This window comes from Ranitomeya variabilis, chromosome 3 (assembly GCF_051348905.1).
Source record: "Ranitomeya variabilis isolate aRanVar5 chromosome 3, aRanVar5.hap1, whole genome shotgun sequence".
In the NCBI taxonomy this organism is placed as follows: Eukaryota; Metazoa; Chordata; class Amphibia; order Anura; family Dendrobatidae; genus Ranitomeya; species Ranitomeya variabilis.
In genome coordinates this window covers 65,841,995-65,858,038 of record NC_135234.1, presented here as the reverse complement: position 1 = coordinate 65,858,038, position 16,044 = coordinate 65,841,995, and positions in this window count along the sequence as shown.

Genomic DNA, 16,044 nt, shown 5'->3' with positions numbered 1-16,044 from the left:
CACTCATGATGTCAAGCCTCGTTGGCTTTCTTTCATCTTCCTTGGATTCACTGTCAATGTGGTACTGTACTGAAATACTGGGGCTGACAAAAGATGGTGTCCTACAAAGTTATCCCTTATGAAAGCAATCTGTACACATTGCAAGGTTCTGGGTACACTTATAGCTGAGACACTTCAAATTCAAGGAATTCTTGGAGCAGATATGACATTCCGGTGCATTAGGGTGCTAAAATGGACACTGGTGTTAAGATTAGAGGTGAGCAACTGTGCTCAGATAAGGAGTTATCCGAGCATGCTCAAGTGCTAACTCAGTGTCTTCAGCGTGCTCTAAAAATATGTCCGAGTCCCCATGGCTGCATGTCTCATAGCTGTTCGACCGCCGCACCATATGCAGGGATGGCCTGTTTGTTAGACAATCCCTGCATGTGTTGTTGCTGTCGAACAGTTGCGAGACATGTAGGCGTGGGGACTCATGCATATTATTCGAGCACGCTGAGGTCACTGGGTTAGCAACTGGTCATGGTCAGATAACACCTTATCTGAGCATGTTCACTCATCACTAGTAAAGATATACTCCGCTATTAGGACCTGATGGAAAACAGAATAAATCTTATTGATTGAGACATCATCTAGATGCACTCCCCTGGGCAAAGTGTTGCTATTAAGAGTAAGTAATTAAGAAGAGACAATGGAAGCTATGTGATTTGGGATTCCAAGTAAATAAAAACTTGGGGAATAATGGTCAACATTGACCTTGATAAAAATGTATTTTTAAATTTTTATTTCTATTTTTTGGACAAAATATCTTGTAAACTTACAAGTCAGACTCTTCAATGATTTTCTGCTTAATCCACTATTGGAAGAAACATTTGAAATGCACAAAAGATTGGAAATCGTGCTTTTATTCTCTGGGCAGGTCAAATCACGTATTTTTCTGATGTTTGAACACTCTTTATTCCCAATGCACCGGTCCAGCTGGATGACTTTTATTTCCTTTTGTACAAGTGGAGTCTGAAGTTTTGACAAACTTTTCAGGAAACTGATTTTGCCGCATATTTTCTGCTGTTTGAAGTAAAGAACATATTATGGATACATTTATGACAAAGTAGAGGCTGTAACCTTTATTCTAAATTAAAAAAAAAAAGCATTTTCTATTTTTACTTTTGCTTCTAATTCCAAAATGGATAAGTATTGAATTTTGGGTTGGAAAAAATCCCAGGCTTTTACCACCCCTCCACCCATCCATTGAATTTTCAGAGATTAATGTAGACAGACATGTAACTTCTGTGAACCTGAATAGAGTCAAAACTTTCTTTTGGAAAGGATACTAAATGTGTCTAAAATTCATTTAAAGACAGTTATTAGGTGATGGAACTTTAAAAAGAGTGAAAATACAGTTTTCTGATTTGTTATGACTTAATATAAAATTAATTTGCCTGTGTAATGTAGGTCAGGACTACATACAGCAATGCACTCGCCAAGAAGAACATCAAAATGATTCACACATATATATATATATATATATATATATATATATATATATATATATATATAAATACAGCCAAAAATATGCTTATACCATTAATAAAGTTAATACATAAAGAAAAGACTCAATTTTAACCAGATCTTGGCCATTTTTTCTTTTCTGGTCGGACACATTTTTAGGTTTTATCATACATGCTCTTTTAACAGTTCTAAAAAATGTACGGTACTTGTTTGGATATTAAAATCATTTTTGTAATTTGTTTTACAATACATGCGGCTCAATTTTTGTAATCTTTTTTTGTGTGTTGATATTGGGGGGAGCATGTAAGGAAAAAGACTTTATTTTTCACATTTTAAATTTTTTTACAATTACAACAAATTGCTGAATTTAAAATTTTAAAATTTAAATTGTGCTCCCCTCTTGCTGTATAAATAATTTTTATATATTGGACATATTTTGGGGGGATGGTGTGCTTTGGGTTAGAAACAGCAATTCAGACTGCATTTGTATTTTTTTTAAGTTTTTCTTAATTTATTTAAATATTACATCCATTTTTATTTATCTATTTTTTATTTTATTCTGCACACTGTGCCCCCATAAACATCGTTAGGGGGCATTTGAACACGTTAATACATTTTTTTATTGCTGAAACCCTCTGTGACCGGGACTGATATATTAGCCACAGTTAAAGGAGAAAATCAGTTACTTCTCTGCACAACAGAACAGAGTACAAATTATTTCTGGGTTCAGAGGAGGAGGCACTGTCAGTGTTTCCCACTTTATATATACTGTGCTGATAATAAGTCATGTCTCCCTTCTCTGTAGGGAGTCTAGTTTTGTCTGAAAGCTGACTCACCACCCTCACAGCCTTCTCTGCAGGGAATCTAGTTTTGTCTGAAAGCTGACCCACCACCCTCACAGCTGTACAAGCAGCTTTATTATGCAGTGATATTTTAGTTAATCACAGCCAGGGCCGAACTGGCCATCGGGCTCTTCTGGCAAATGCCAGAAGGGCCGGTGCCAGTAGTGGGCCGCTGCACTGTTCCTCCCCCTCCCCCCGCCTGTGCTGCCGCCGCATTTAACTATACCGGCGTCTATGATGCCGGTATAGTTCAATGCAATGATGGAGGAGAGAGCGTCCGCTGACGCTCCCTCTCCCATAATTCCCCGCTCTGCCTCTGACAGTACACTGCGGGTGTGTGATGACGTCATATCATCGCGCACCTGCTGGGTCCTGGGCAGACTGCAGTCGCTGAGACAGGAGCAGGGAGCAGCGCGGGCAAAAGGAAAGGTGAGGAAAGTGGTTTTTTTTTAACTGGACTGTGGGGCCATTATCGGGGGGGTTGGTGGGGGAGAGATGAGATGTGGGCTGTGCTGTATATATCCCTGTGTGGGCTGTGCTCTATATATCCCTGTGTGGGCTGTGCTGTATATACCCCTGTGTGGGCTGTGCTGTATATACCCCTGTGTGGGCTGTGCTGTATATACCCCTGTGTGGGCTGTGCTGTATATACCTCTGTGTGGGCTGTGCTGTATATACCCCTGTGTGGGCTGTGCTGTATATACCCCTGTGTGGGCTGTGCCGTATATAGCACTGTGTGGGCTGTGCTGTATAAAGCACTGTGTGGGCTGTGCTGTATATAGCACTGTGTGGGCTGTGCTGTATATAGCACTGTGTGGGCTGTGCTGTATATAGCATAGTGTGGGCTGTGCTGTATATACCACTGTGTGGGCTGTGCTGTATACTACTACGCGGGCTGTGCTGTATACTACTACGCGGGCTGTGCTATATTATGCAGGCTGTGCTATATACTATGCAAGTCGTGCTATATACTATGTGGGCTTTGATATATACTATAGGGGGTATATTATATTCTATGGGGGAGGCCGTGTTATATACTATGTGGCTGTGTTATATACTATTGCGGGGGTATATTATATTCTGTAGGGGAGGCTGTGTTATATACTATGGGGGTATATTATATTCTATGGGGGAGGCTGTCTTATATACTATGGGGGGCTGCATTATATTCTATGGGGGGCTACATTATATATTATGGGGAGGTGGGCTGTATTATATTCTATGGGGGGCTGTATTAGATTTTATGAGGGATGATTGCATCATACTCTGATGGGGCTGAATTATATTCTATGGGGAGGTGGGCTGTATTCTATTCTATTCGTGGCTACATTAAATTCTATTGGGGGCTGTATTATATTTATATTCTATGAGGGGTGATTTCATCATACTCTATGGGGAGGCTGCATTATATTCTATGGGGGTTACATTATACTCTGGGGTGGCTGCATTATACTCTGTAGGGTGGTGGCTGCATTATACTGTATGTGGGCTGCATTATACTGTATCGAGGACTATGGGGAATACGTTATACTATATGAAGAACTATGGGGTGCATTATACTATGGGAAGTGAATTGTACTACATGGATGACTATAGGGGTGCATTATACTATATGGAGCACTATGAGGAGTGTATTATGCTCTGTGGAGGACTGAGCAGTGTATTTTAATATATGGAGGACTATAGGGAGTGTATTATACTATATGGAGGACTGTGCTGCGCATTATAATATATGGAGGACTATGGGGTGTATTTTACTAAACAAGTAAAATGCTGCAAATTCAGATTGTTTTTGCTGGAACAAAAATCATTGTTCTCAGCAGCACATCGCCAGCGTAAACTGTAGATGTGCTGCTGATAACATGATACTGTATGGTGATCTGTTAGTGATCGTTTTGTCCCATCATTCTGTCTCAGACGGTGGAAAGAGGCCGGGAAACAAGCGTTGAACAACTTCAGTATGGTCGATCAAACTCATTTAGCGGCCTGAACTCAGCGCATGTAAATACAACCGAAATGCTTTTGTGTGATGTGCAATATGTTAGCATTTGGGGCCCCATTTTAAACTTTGCCTAGGCGTAGGGCCCCACTTTGCCTAATACCGGCCCTGCCTACAAGTGTACAAAGATATTATACAGTGACCATGTGACAAGTGGGCCTGTGTAACTTCAAATGCCAGGGCTGAATTTTACTCCCAGTCCGGCCCTGATCACAGCAGAATAAAAAGAGGACCACCCAGATGTTTTTAGTTTATGTTCAGCCCTGAAGCAGTTAAGGCATTTATGACATAATCAAACACCAGGTCCAGATGCAGCAGCAGGAGACAAATAAGGTACTGCTACAGCAGATACAACAGCAGCAGGAGCAGTGGCAACAGATGCAGCTTCTGGCAAGCGCAATCCAGGACTGGTCGACCTCCCCACCCCCAAGTCCGGCTGATCACTTCTACATCCAGAAGGCTGTAAGATGACCCCTTGGGATCATGTGGAGGCTTTTTCTCATGGTGTTCCAGAGCATGGCTGATTGGGAAAAACTTCTGCCAGAGCAGTGGGCATAAAGGTTCTGGCACTATATTTGACTAACGAACTCCAAAAAGCATAATATTATGACTTAGCTCTACAAGATGCCAAGGAATACCCCAAGTTTAAGACTGAGATCTTGTCAAGGAGAAGACAGTGTTCTCAACACCGGATGGGTGTTTTCAATACAATAGAATGCCCTTCGGACTGCAGAGGACCCCAGCTACCTTCCAGAGGGCTATGTGGTTTTCAGCCCTGACTGGGGTAGTCATCTACCAAAGGTACAGGCAATTCTGGATGTTTTGAGAAAAGCGGAGTTTACCATAAATCCATAAAAATGTTACATAGGGAAAGAAGAGGGTTAGTACTTAGGCTATATTGTTGGGAGAAGCGAAATTAAGCCACACATAAACAAGGCTGAGGCGATTCAGAAGTGACAGCAACCACTTTCCAAGAAGCAGGTGAGGGCGTTTCTTGGAACTCTTGAATATTACCAGTGGTTTATCCCAAATGTTGTCATAATTGCCGCATCACTGACAGATCTCCGTAAAAAGCATTAAATTGATGATGGCCAAATGGCTTGCAGAGACAGAGATGGCATTCCAGGAGCTCAAGCGGGCTTTGTGTAGAATTTGTGGTCTAGACAGATTCTTCAGAAGTTGAGTTGGGAGCCGTGATGTCTCATGAAATAAATGGGGAAGAACATCCCATCCTGTATCTGAGCCAGAAGCTCTCTTCCTGCGAGAAAAACTAGGCCATTGCTGAAAAAAAGAGTGTTTAGCCATAAAATGGGCAATGGACATGCTAAAATATTACCTACTAGGCCGTAGGTTTAAACTAGTGTCAGACCATGCCCCTCTGAGATGGTTAAGGGAAAAGAAGGGATAGAATGGTTATAGGTAGTGTTGAGTGATACCTTCCGATATCGGAAAGAATCGGTATCGGATTGGATCGGCCGACATTCAAAAAATATCAGATATCGCCGATACCGATACCCAATACCAATGCAAGTCAATGGGACCAAAATATCAGAATTAAAATAAACCCTTTCTTTCCTTTTAGGTTCATGCTACATGAAGGAAAACAACTAAGAATAATGTAGGATGTATTGGGGGAGGTGGCGGAGACATTAAAACCCCTTCCCGACATTTGACGTACTATCCCGTCGAGGTGGGGTGGGCCCGTATGACCGCCGACGGGATAGTACGTCATCACCGATCAGCGGCGCTCACGGGGGGAGCGCGGCCGATCGCGGCCGGGTGTCAGCTGCATATCGCAGCTGACATCCGGCACTATGTGCCAGGAGCGGTCATGGACCGCCCCCGGCACATTAACCCCCGGCACACCGCGATCAAACATGATCGCAGTGTACCGGCGGTATAGGGAAGCATCGCGCAGGGAGGGGGCTCCCTGCGGGCTTCCCTGAGACCCCGGGAGCAACGCGATGTGATCGCGTTGCTGCGAGGGTCTCCTACCTCCTTCCTGGCTGCAGGTCCCGGATCCAAGATGGCCGCGGCATCCGGGTCCTGCAGGGAAGGAGGTGGCTTACCGAGTGTCTGCTCAGAGCAGACACTTGGTAAGCCTGCAGCCCTGCACAGCAGATCGTCGATCTGGCAGAGTGCTGTGCACACTGCCAGATCAATGATCTGTGATGTCCCCCCCTGGGACAAAGTAAAAAAGTAAAAAAAAAATTTTTCCACATGTGTAAAAAAAAAAAAAAAAATTCCTAAATAAATAATAAAAAAAAAATATATATTATTCCCATAAATACATTTCTTTATCTAAATAAAAAAAACAAAACAATAAAAGTACACATATTTAGTATCGCCGCGTCTGTAACGACCCAACCTATAAAACTGCCCCACTTGTTAATCCCTTCAGTAAACACCGTAAGAAAAAAAAAAAAAAAACGAGGCAAAAAACAACGCTTTATTACCATACCGCCGAACAAAAAGTGGAATAACACGCGATCAAAAAGACTGATATAAATATCCATGGTACCGCTGAAAACGTCATCTTGTCCCGCAAAAAACAAGCCGCCATACAGCATCATCAGCAAAAAAATAAAAAAGTTATAGTCCTGAGAATAAAGCGATACCAAAATAATTATTTTTTCTATATTTTAGTTTTTATCGTATAAAAGCGCCAAAACATAAAAAAATGATATAAATGAGGTATCGCTGTAATCGTACTGACCCGAAGAATAAAACTGCTTTATCAATTTTACCAAACGCGGAACGGTATAAACGCCTCCCCCAAAAGAAATTCATGAATAGCTGGTTTTTGGTCATTCTGCCTCACAAAAATCGGAATAAAAAGCGATCAAAAATGGTCACATGTCCGAAAATGTTACCAATAAAAACGTCAACTCGTCCCGCAAAAAACAAGACCTCACATGACTCTGTGGAGCAAAATGTGGAAAAATTATAGGTCTCAAAATGTGGAGACGCAAAAACTTTTTTGCTATAAAAAGCGTCGCTGGTTTCACACTTGCGTTTTTGTCTGCAGCATTTTTTGCACAAAAAAACGCATGCGTTTTTTCCCTATATTTAACATTGAAAACGCATGCGGTTTTTTTGTACGCGTTTGGTCGCGTTTTCAAACGCATGCGTTTTTTTTCTGCATGCGTTCATTTTCAGAAATACAACCTGCAGTATTTTCTTGCGTTTTTAAGCACATGCGTTTGTTTGCGTTAAAAACGCATGCATTTTTTCGAAAAAAAAAACAGAAAACACACTGAAAAGCCACCCACCACCATCAAGGTGATAAAGGGATCCAAACCCTAACCCTAACTCTACCCCTAACCTCACCCCTAACCGTTTAATGAACATTTTCTGACAGTCATAGTGCCACGTATTTCAGTGCCACGTATTTCAGTGCCACGTATTTCAGTGCCACGTATTTCAGTGCCACGTGTTTCAGTGCCACGTGTTTCAGTGCCACGTATTTCAGTGCCACGTATCACGTATTTCAGTGCCACGTATCACGTATTTCAGTGCCACGTATCACGTATTTCAGTGCCACATATTTTAGTACCACGTATTTCAGTTGCACGTATTTCAGTGCCACGTATTTCAGTGCCACGTATTTCAGTGCCACGTATCACGTATTTCAGTGCCACGTGTTTCAGTGCCATGTATTTCAGTGCCACGTATCACATATTTCAGTGCCACGTATTTCAGTGCCACGTATTTCAGTGCCACGTATTTAAGTGCCACGTATCACATATTTCAGTGCCACGTATTTCAGTGCCACGTATTTCAGTGCCACGTATTTCAGTGCCACGTATCACGTATTTCAGTGCCACGTATTTCAGTGCCACGTATTTCAGTGCCACGTATTTCAGTGCCACGTATTTCAGTCACGTTTAGGGTTAGGGTTAGGGGTAGGGTTAGGGTTAGGGCTAGGGTTGGAGGTAAAGTTAGGGTTGGGGCTAAAGTTAGGGTTGGGGCTAAAGTTAGGGTTAGGGTTTGGATTACATTTACGTTTGGATTAGGGTTGGGATTAGAATTATGGGTGTGTCAGGGCTAGGGGTGTGGTTAGGGTTACCGTTGGGATTAGGGTTAGGGGTGTGTTTGGGTTAGGGTTTCAGGTAGAATTGGGGAGTTTCCACTGTCCAGGCACATCAGGGGCTCTCCAAGCGCGACATGGCGTCCAATCTCAATTCCAGCCAATTCTGCGTTGAAAAAGTAAAACAGTGCTCCTTCCCTTCCGAGCTCTCCCGTGCGCCCAAAAAGGGGTTTACCCCAACATATGTGTTATCAGCGTACTCGGGACAAATTGAACAACAACTTCTGGGGTCCAAGTTCTCTTGTTATCCTTAGGAAAATAAAAATTTGGGGGGCTAAAAATCATTTTTGTGGGAAAAAAAGATGTTTTATTTTCACGGCTCTGCGTTATAAACTGTAGTGAAACACTTGGGGGTTCAAAGTTCTCACAACACATCTAGATAAGTTCCTTGGGAGGTCTAGTTTCCAATATGGGGTCACTTGTGGGGGGTTTGTACTGTTTGGGTACATCAGGGGCTCTGCAAATGCAACGTGACGCCTGCAGACCAATCCATTTAAGGCTGCATTCCAAATGGCGCTCCTTCCCTTCCGAGCTCTGTCATGCACCCAAACAGTGGTTCCCCCCCACATATGGGGTATCAGCGTACTCAGGACAAATTGGACAACAACTTTTGGGGTCTAATTTATCCTGTTACCCTTGTGAAAATACAAAACTGGGGGCTAAAAAATCATTTTTGTGAAAAAAAAAAAGAATTTTTATTTTCACGGCTTTGCGCTATAAACTTTAGTGAAACACTTGGGGGTTCAAAGTTCTCAAAACACATCTAGATAAGTTCCTTGGGAGGTCTAGTTTCCAATATGGGGTCACTTGTGGGGGGTTTGTACTGTTTGGGTACATCAGGGGCTCTGCAAATGCAACGTGACGGCTGCTGACCAATCCATTTAAGTCTGCATTCCAAATGGCGCTCCTTCCCTTCCGAGCTCTGTCATGCGCCCAAACAGTGGTTCCCCCCCACATATGGGGTATCAGCGTACTCAGGACAAATTGGAAAACAAATTTTGGGGTCCAATTTATTCTGTTACCCTTGTAAAAATACAAAGCTGGGTGCTAAAAAATCATTTCTGAGAAAAAAAATAAAAATTATTTTCACGGCTCTGCGTTATAATCTGTAGTGAAACACTTGGGGGTTCAAAGCTCTCAAAACACATCTAGATAAGTTCCTTAGGGGGTCTACTTTCCAAAATGGTGTCACTTGTAGGGAGTTTCAATGTTTAGGCACATCAGGGGCTCTCCAAACGCAACATGGCGTCCCATCTCAATTCCAGTCAATTTTGCATTGAAAAGTCAAATGGCGCTCCTTCCCTTCCAAGCTCTGCCATGCGCCCAAACAATGGTTTACACCCACATATGGGGTATCAGCGTACTCAGGACAAATTGCACAACATTTTTTGGGGTCCAATTTCTTCTCTTACCCTTGGGAAAATAAAAAATTGGGGGCAAAAAGATCATTTTTGTGAAAAAATATGATTTTTTATTTTTACGGCTCTGCATTATAAACTTCTGTGAAGCACTTGGTGGGTCAAAGTGCTCACCACACATCTAGATAAGTTCCTTAGGGGGTCTACTTTCCAAAATGGTGTCACTTGTAGGGAGTTTCAATGTTTAGGCACATCAGGGGCTCTCCAAACGCAACATGGCGTCCCATCTCAATTCCAGTCAATTTTGCATTGAAAAGTCAAATGGCGCTCCTTCCCTTCCAAGCTCTGCCATGCGCCCAAACAATGGTTTACACCCACATATGGGGTATCATCGTACTCAGGACAAATTGCACAACATTTTTTGTGGTCCAATTTCTTCTCTTACCCTTGGGAAAATAAAAAATTGGGGGCAAAAAGATCATTTTTGTGAAAAAATATGATTTTTTATTTTTACGGCTCTGCATTATAAACTTCTGTGAAGCACTTGGTGGGTCAAAGTGCTCACCACACATCTAGATAAGTTCCTTAGGGGGTCTACTTTCCAAAATGGTGTCACTTGTAGGGAGTTTCAATGTTTAGGCACATCAGGGGCTCTCCAAACGCAACATGGCGTCCCATCTCAATTCCAGTCAATTTTACATTGAAAAGTCAAATGGCGCTCCTTCCCTTCCAAGCTCTGCCATGCGCCCAAACAATGGTTTACACCCACATATGGGGTATCAGCGTACTCAGGACAAATTGCACAACAACTTTTGGGGTCCAATTTCTTCTCTTACCCTTGGGAAAATAAAAAATTGGGGGCGAAAAGATCATTTTTGTGAAAAAATATGATTTTTTATTTTTACGGCTCTGCATTATAAACTTCTGTGAAGCACTTGGTGGGTCAAAGTGCTCACCACACATCAAGATAAGTTCCTTAGGGGGTCTACTTTCCAAAATGGTGTCACTTGTAGGGGGTTTCAGTGTTTAGGCACATCAGGGGCTCTCCAAACGCAACATGGCGTCCCATCTCAATTCCAGTCAATTTTGCATTGAAAAGTCAAATGGCGCTCCTTTCCTTCCGAGCTCTGCCATACGCCCAAACAGTGGTTTACCCTCACATATGGGGTATCAGCGTACTCAGGACAAATTGTACAACAACTTTGGGGGTCCATTTTCTCCTGTTACCCTTGGTAAAATAAAACAAATTGGAGCTGAAATAAATTGTGTGTGAAAAAAAGTTAAATGTTCATTTTTATTTAAACATTCCAAAAATTCCTGTGAAACACCTGAAGGGTTAATAAACTTCTTGAATGTGGTTTTGAGCACCTTGAGGGGTGCAGTTTTTAGAATGGTGTCACACTTGAGTATTTTCTATCATATAGATCCCTCAAAATGACTTCAAATGAGATGTGGTCCCTAAAAAAAAATGGTGTTGTAAAAATGAGAAATTGCTGGTCAACTTTTAACCCTTATAACTCCGTCACAAAAAAAAATTTTGGTTCCAAAATTGTACTGATGTAAAGTAGACATGTGGGAAATGTTACTTATTAAGTATTTTGCGTGACATATGTCTGTGATTTAAGGGCATAAAAATTCAAAGTTGGAAAATTGCAAAATTTTCAAAATTTTCGCCAAATTTCCATTTTTTTCACAAATAAACGCAAGTTATATCGAATAAATTTTACCACTAACATGAAGTACAATATGTCACGAGAAAACAATGTCAGAATCGCCAAGATCCGTCAAAGCGTTCCAGAGTTATAGCCTCATAAAGGGACAGTGGTCAGAATTGTAAAAATTGGCCCGGTCATTAACGTGCAAACCACCCTTGGGGGTGAAGGGGTTAAAGGCATAGAGGTTTAGCCCAATCAAATAGAATAGCAGGAATTTTATTTTTTTTTTAAGACGTTCGGAGTTACAAAGATATTGACTATGTTAAGATTTTTATTATTTTGTCAGATATTGATGTTTCACTACTTCCATGCCCTTCACCTTCTTTTTTACTTCTCCAACACTTTCTTCTTCATCATCCTCAGCAGCAGCATCTTTGACATCAACTTCTTCTTCACCTTATTCATCTACTTCTTCATCTTCTACCTATTATTTTTTTTGTTACATTCTTCATATTCTTTTTATTAAACTATTATTCTTCTTCATATTCTACTTCTTCATCATATTCTTATTTGTGACAGGCATTCCTGTAGTTGTTATCTATAACAGTTTGAAGATTACACCTTCCGTTCTACCTGTCACAAAAAGAGTTACAACAGGATTTGTCTGCGTTCAGTTAGGCCTGCAGCAGCAGGCTTTTTCCAGGGGCACCACGAGGAGGAACGGACTCACCCCCATACACTGCTTAGTCTTCTTCTGCTTATAATTTAGATAATATATTTTGCTCTGATGTTTAGTCTTATGCTTAATGTTCTTCTGCTCTTTGTTCTGCAGCCTCTTGTTCTTCTGCTTCTCGGTATTCCGGGTCGTCGTCTTTAGGGTCTTGAACTTGGAAATGTAGCAGAAGGTACAAGAAGGCTGAGAAAATGCCGAGAACCAGCTGATGGAACTGGAACTCGGATGGCTACCCGAAGGTCCAAGAGCGAATGGAACTACCGAGGACCAGCTGAAGTTACTGGAACCCGGTTACTAAGCAGGAGGTACCCGTGCCAGAAAGCACTACCAAGGACCACCTGACGTTGGTGGAACTCGGATACCCAGAAGGAGGCACCTAAGCCAAAGGCTCTGCCCGGAACCAGCTGACGGTACTGGAACCAGGATGGGGAGCAGAAGGTACAAGAGCAAAAGACACTTCCGAGAACCAGCTGACGGTACTGGAACCCGGATGGGTAGCCGAAGGTACAAGAGCCAATGGAACTACCGAGGACCAGCTGACGTTACTGGAACCCGGTTACTAAGCAGGAGGTACCCATGCCAGAAAGCACTACCAAGGACCACCTGACGTTGGTGGAACTCGGATACCCAGAAGGAGGCACCTAAGCCAAAGGCTCTGCCCGGAACCAGCTGATGGTACTGGAACCAGGATGGGGAGCAGAAGGTACAAGAGCAAAAAACACTGAAGAGAACCAGCTGACGGTACTAGAACCCGGATGGGTAGCCGAAGGTACAAGAGCCAATGGAACTACCAAGGACCAGCTTACGTTACTGGAACCTGGTTACTAAGCAAGAGGTACCCATGCCAGAAAGCACTACCAAGGACCACCTGACATTGGTGGAACTCGGATACCCAGAAGGAGGCACCTAAGCCAAAGGCTCTGCCCAGAACCAGCTGACAGTACTGGAACCAGGAGGACCTATTCAAGATTGTCTTCCTAGATCCCCAACTAGCGGTGTTGGAGCCAAGGGTCAGCAGGGGGAGCAGAGTGTAGGCCGAAGCCTGCACTGGAGGCAGCTTAGTGTCTGTTGTGTCTGCGTGACATTTGCAGGACACGTTGCCGGCTACACAGCAGGGGAACAGCTGACGTTACTGAACCCCACTGACACAGTGGCGAGTGTTATTCTCTGTGCAGCCAGCACTTCCGAGCACCAACTGGCGGTGTTAGAGCCCAGGGAATCAAGGAGGAACAGAGTGTAGGCCAAAGCCTGATTGGAGGAAGTTGAAAGGGAACCTTTAACCCTCCCCCCAAGGCGTTTGTAGCTGAAAGAGCCATCTTGTGCAGCACTAAGGATGCAAAAGGAAAAGGTGGCTCTTTTAATTATGCTCCTTGCAAGTGCAGAACTAAACACTTATAAAATGTGTCCCCTGATACCGTGAAACAGTCCTGGAGGTGGGACTGTCCTTCAAAATGGGATGCAGCACAGCCATCATTCCTACCCCCTTGGCGCCGTGCGCCGCCTCCTCAGCGTTGTTTGAATCTGTCCCCTAGCCTGCGCTGTTATGTTCAACCTTGGCCATGCACAGTTAGCGCAGCCCATCTTCTGACATCATTTGGTGTCAGGCTGGCTGCGGCTGTGCGGACGCGCTGCCCGAGATCCCGCCTGGCAGTGTCGTCTAATGTAATCACACTGCGGGCCTGGGATCCATGGGCATGTGCAGTGCATATCTTTGCCTCTCACTCCCCTCCTTCCGGCTTCTTCAGACTGTGCGGCGTCACGGCTGTGGCATGCTATTAGGGATCAGCTGATGGCGCACAGTCTGAAGAAGGCGGAGGGAGATGAGTGAGAGCCTGAGGTGAAGATATGCACTGCGCATGCCCATGGATCCCAGGCCCGCAGTGTGATTAAAATAGAAGAGACTGCGAGGCGGAATCTCAGGCTGCGCGGCCGCACAGGCACAGGCAGCCTGACAACAAATGATGTCAGAAGACGGGCAGCGCTAAATGCGCATGGCCAAGGTTGAACATAACAGCGCAGGCTATGGGACAGAATCAAACAACGCTGAGGAGGTGGCGCACGGCGCCAAGGGGGTAGGAATGACGGCTGTGCTGCGTCCTATTATGAAGGAAAGTTCCACCTCCAGGACGGTTTCACGGTGTGAGGGGACACAATTCATAAGTGTTAGGTTCAGCGTATGCAAGGAGCACAACAAAAAGAGGCAACTTTTCCTTGTGCAGCATTACTGCTAAACAAGGTGGCTCTTTCAGTAACAAACTCCTGGGGGGGGACAGGTTCCCTTAAATTTCAGTTGTGGTGTCAGCGTGGCGGTCACAGGACACATTGCCGGCTACACAGCTGGGGATCAGCTGATGTTACTGAAACCCAATAACACTGGGTCATGTGTTTTGACACATTTTGGCACTTCTGAGCATCAACTGGCTGTGTTGGAGCCCAGGGATTACAGTTCAGGTGGTAGAAACATGAACGCAACAGGAGACCTGGATACTGTAGCCAACCAATTATTTAATCTGGAAGAGGAGTGGCAAATTCCTGCGAGATCCAGGCCTTGTTCATTTTCAGAAAAGTAAGCCGGTCAACGTTATCGGAGGATAGTCGCATGCGACGGTCTGTTAGTACACCACCTGTGGCACTAAAGACGCATTCCGATAATACACTAGCAGCAGGGCAAGCCAGCACCTCCAATGCATACTGGCTTAGCTCTGGCCATGTATCCAGCTTAGAGACCCAAATTTTGAAGGGAGAAGAGCCGTCTGGGAGTACAGTAAGAGGGCAAGACATGTAGTCTGTCACCATCTGACGGAAATCTTGCCTCCTGCTGACTGGAGCCGTCTATGATGGTGTAGACATGTGTGGCGGGCACACAAAACTGTGCCACAGTTGGGCCATACTAGTCTTGCCTTGTACTGAGGCACTGCTTCTGCTCCCTCTTTGTGCAGAGCTTCCTCCAATGCCTCGACGCACTGAGCTGCTTTGTAAAGCACTAGCAGCACTGCTCTCATTTGGACTGGAGAAGATGATGGAATTCACCAGTGTCTCTTGGTACTCCCGCATTTTACACTCCCGGTTCAACGGTGTTATGAGGCTTTGTAAGTTGTCCTGGTAGCGAAGATCTAGGAGGGTGTACACCCAATAATCAGCCATGTTGGGAATGTGGGCGATGCGGCGGTCGTTTCTCAGGCACTGCAGCATGTAATCAGCCATGTGCTGCAGACTGCCAACTGGCCAAGAAACGCTGTCCTCTGCTTGAGGCGTGATCTCTGCCTGCTCTGCATCACCCCACCCTCGTTCTACACACTGACTACTGGAGAATTGTGTAACTCCCTCCTCTGGACTGATGTCTTCCTCCTCCATTGACTCCTCCTCATCCTCCTCACAAAGTGTCCCCTGCCTAGGCCTTTGTGAGGAACCGTGTAGCGCTGACTGTCCAGAAGCTGATGGAATTGGTGACTCCTCATCCTCCACCTCTTCCACAACATCATCCCTTAGCGCTTGCAGTGTTTGTTGAAGCAGGCAGATAAGGGGGACAGTCATGCTGACTAGTGCATCATCTGCACTCGCCATCCGCGTGGAATCATTGAAGGAACGCAAAACCTGGCAGACGTCCTTCATAGTGGCCCACTCACTGGTTGTGAAGTCTGAATGGCGTGGAGTGCGATTTCTTTGCGCCTGATGCAGCTGGTACTCCATTACTGCTGGCTGCTGCTCATACAACCGTTCCAACATATGTAACGTGGAATTCCACCTGGTGGGTAGGTCACATATGATGTGATGTTCCGAAAGGCAGAATCGGCGCTGCAGAGCTGCAATGCACGATCTTGCCACGCTGGAATGCCGCAAGTGAGCAAACTCTAGGCGGAC